This window comes from Macrotis lagotis, chromosome X (assembly GCF_037893015.1).
Source record: "Macrotis lagotis isolate mMagLag1 chromosome X, bilby.v1.9.chrom.fasta, whole genome shotgun sequence".
Taxonomy (NCBI): Eukaryota; Metazoa; Chordata; class Mammalia; order Peramelemorphia; family Peramelidae; genus Macrotis; species Macrotis lagotis.
The window spans coordinates 271,975,073-271,979,023 of record NC_133666.1 but is presented as its reverse complement, the minus strand read 5'-3'; the positions used below and the strand labels follow the sequence as shown (position 1 = coordinate 271,979,023).

The 3,951-nt window shown below is 34.1% G+C and overlaps 1 pseudogene; it reads right to left on the bottom strand.

Moving 5' to 3' along the window:
- Positions 1-1,131: 1,131 nt before the first annotated feature.
- On the bottom strand, positions 1,132-2,618 carry LOC141499027 (60 kDa heat shock protein, mitochondrial-like; annotated as a pseudogene).
- Between the last annotated feature and the right edge of the window lie 1,333 nt (positions 2,619-3,951).

Genomic DNA, 3,951 nt, shown 5'->3' with positions numbered 1-3,951 from the left:
CCAATAGGCAAAATAAAAACAGAAACACTTAACATTGGTTACCAGCTGGTGGGAAAAAAAAGCTGAAAATTGAAAATACACAAAAATGTCCTAGCCAAAATCCAGTTTCCAGGCCAAAGAAGAAGTACTTCAAGGAGCTAGACAGAGTCCATGTATCAAGGAACCAGTCAGGGATCAAATAAGCCAATGCTCCAATGAAGTAGAAGAAATATTAGAATGTGGCATCCTAAAAGATAAAAGAATTTTTAAAAAACTATAATCAAAAGTGCCAAAGAAGAAGAAATGTTAGAATATGATATTCTAAAAGAAAAAAGAATTTTAAAAAAATTTACAACCCAGAATGACTTAATGGACAACTTTCAAGCATTCAAGATGAACAAGTTAGTAAACTAGAAAAATATTTGAAATCCAAATATAAGGGACAAAAGAAACCTAGACAGAGAATTAAAGGAAAGCTAAATGGTTCCTGTCCCCAGTGGTCTTAGAACAAGGTAAGACCTCATTCAACCAGTCAGAAGCACCCCACAGTCATCTCTCCTTAGTGGAGCTGTTCCAGAACTGTGATCATGAAAGATATTTATGTTAACTTCCTACAGAAGTCTGAATATCTGTTTTTGCCTTAAGAGTCTCCAACATGGAACTAACTCAAGTCAAAGACTCCAGCTCATAGAAAGTAATTGATTGGAAAACAATTATTGGAATTATTTTTAGCTTTCAATGATTTTAATACAAAAATTTCATCACCTAATGAACTATTTCTCTACTTTATATACAATTTTAACCTTTTTACAGACTGCTTCTGCACTTTCCTTCCAGTGAGAGCAAACAGTGAATTTCTAATTTAACAGTATAATATTAAAAATATCTCAGAAATTTTAAATTGAAAACAGAACATTAGTAAATGGACCTCACATCCAGTATTAGGAAGATACAAATATATTTATTCAAAAATGCAGAATAAGTTTATCTGTAGGCATGAATAATGACAGTAGTAAAACATGACAAATTCTTCAACTGAAACCAGTAACTGATGGTTATAGTGATTTTTTAAAATAATAGCCTTTACTTCAATCCTCCCTCCAGCTGACTTCTCTGAAGTAAGCAAAGAACACAACTCAAGTTTTGTTTGCATCACAGTTCATAAAGATAGAGCATTATTATGGGAAAATAGAACATGCTGCCTCCCATGCTTCTACCCATGCCAATCATTTCTCCCAAGACTGGTTCTTTCTCTTCTTTAATCAATTCCAAAAAAAAAAAAAAAAAAAAAAACTGCTGTGCTGCTTTAATGAACAAAAATACCTTATCACCAACAGTTATTACAAATTTGGTTTGGGTCAATTAATTCTTTTTCAATAAGATTTGAAAAAATCTCAAAGCAAGTCATCACAACCAATTTCTGAGGAGCTTTGTAAAATCATCTCAATTATCAATGAACCTTCAAAGCTCACATTTTTAGCAATGGTCATTGTAGGGATTTTTCTTGTTTTCTCAAATATTCCTATTGCATTTTTTATATTTTTATTGGCTAAAATTAATGACTCTAAAGCATCAGTAACTTGATCTTTTTTTCATTCACTTTTATATTGCTTGTTCCACCAACCTTTATTTTAGCTACTTCATCAAAAAGTTTTACCAAACATTCAATTAGCTTTTCTTTTTCATAGCCTTTAGCAATAATCTCTATCAGTGGGTTTTATTTTAGTTTTTGCAAGGCAATGAGGTTAAGTGGCTTGCCCAAGGCCACACAGCTAGGTAATTATTAAGTGTCTGAGGTCAGATTTGAACTCAGGTACTCCTGACTCCAGGGCCGGAGCTCTATCCACTGCACCACCTAGCCACCCCTATCAGTGATTTCTTGAATACACTTTTCAATTTGGATTTTTCACCCTTCTTGTCCCTTAAGAGAATACAGGTATCTTAGAATTTACAGCTCTGGCCTTTAGCTGTATTAATAAACTACAGAGACATGAAATTTCTGACAAAATTTCATACCTTCAATAACTTCTAATTCAATGTTTTTCCATTCTTTCTCCCAAACTCTTTCATTGCATCAGATACTGTTGTCAATGCTTTGGTTTCCATTTACAGAAATTGTAGCCACCTGAGCAAATTATTCAGAGATTATGACAGGTTTCGATTGCTTCTTAAGCTCAGTAATGACAGCATCTACAATCAACTTTTGATCTCTATTTGATTTGCTCCCTTATTAATCTCAAAGACTTTCTGAGCAATGGACCATGCAAGAACCATGGCAATGATAGTACCCAGTTTTATTTGTAATATTGGCAACATCCTAAACTAACCTGGTACTATCATTATATTTGTCCTTCAAATCCATTGTTTTTGCCACAGTCACACCATCTTTTGTGACCTATGGGATTTCCCCACTCTGTTCACTAATCACAGTTCTCCCCTTAGGACCCCGAATAATGGTTACAGCATCTGCTAAAAGATCTATACCTTGAAGCATTAAGGCTTGAGCATCTGTTCCAAATCTGACAACTTTAGAAAAAGCTTGTATCAAGGAGGGGCTGGGGTGGGGATGGGGGGTGGGGTGGGCACAGTGCCTTAGACACTGGCTTCATCTGATGAAAGACTAAGGAAAACTGCAGCATTTCTCCAGGGTCAAGGGGACAAGCATGTGGCACAGATCATCCATCAGCAATGAGTGGGAATACAGTTTTTATAAAAAGTTGACAGACCACTCATCAGCCAATGGTCACTCAACCATGGCATACCATACAGACATATTACAAGTAAAAGTTAGCTTGTGAAAATCATTAATAAAAAAGAAAAACATTTGAATGATAAAACAGTACAGCATACAAGATGAAAATAAATGCTAAAAACACAATAAGTTTCATTTTATTGCTATTGAGTGTAAAGGAAATCCAGGCAAACCATGCCACAAGTCATACTGAGACAGCACAAGTCATTTTCACTTGCTTGAGAGCAACTCCCCATCAAAGTCACTAAACAGTGTTCGTTCCTATGAATAATTATATGCTGTGTGGTATTTCCCAAGAATATTTTTTGTTTAAGTACTAGAATAAAAGCTTAAGATGTATTTTATGACACTGCCAGCAAGGAGAATCTAAAATCTACCCTATCCTTCCAGAAGAGTTCCTGTGAAATTATATCCCACAACAAACAGTTACTTTGGAATATTATGCACAGAAAATTCAAAGAGGATTTTGATATATTTCCTGGCACAGCTAACAAAATTAGTATGGGTTTGTCATAAGAAAATTATAAAATTATAAAACAAAGCAAAAAGCAGAAATATTGAACATTTTTGCTGAGCATAAACCAATGAAAATTATATCCAAAAAGGTGTATTAAAAAGAAAGAATACAAACATAGAGAATAAATAATTTAATTCTGAAGAATATGTTGGTCAAAGAATAAATCATAGAAACAAAAGATAATTTCATTACAGAAAATGAAAACAATTAGACAATACAACAAGATTTTGGAAAAGCAAGCAAAGTAATCAAAGGAAAATTGTATCTTGAATACTTTTAGTCAGTCACTAAATATTTATTAAGCTTCTACTATGTTCCTATGCTAAGTATTGGGAATAAAAGAAAGGCAACTGGCAGTCCCTTTGACCTCAAGGAGTTTGACTAATTGGGAGACAACATGTAAACAACTATCTGCAAACAAGTTATTTACAGAACAAATTGGAGATAATGAACTGAAAGAAGGCATTAGAATTAAGGGATCAGGAAAGGATTCCTGTTGTTGTAGAGTTATTTCAGTCATGTGGGGCTTTTGTGACAATGATATTGAAAGGGTTAGTCATTTCCTTCTCCAGCTCATTTGACAGAATGAGCTGCAAACTGAGGCAAACAGGTTAAGTGACTTGACCAAGGTCACATAACTAGTAAGTGTCTGAGGAGAGATTTAAACCCAGGAATTGCACTATATTTTGAGGGTATGAATGCA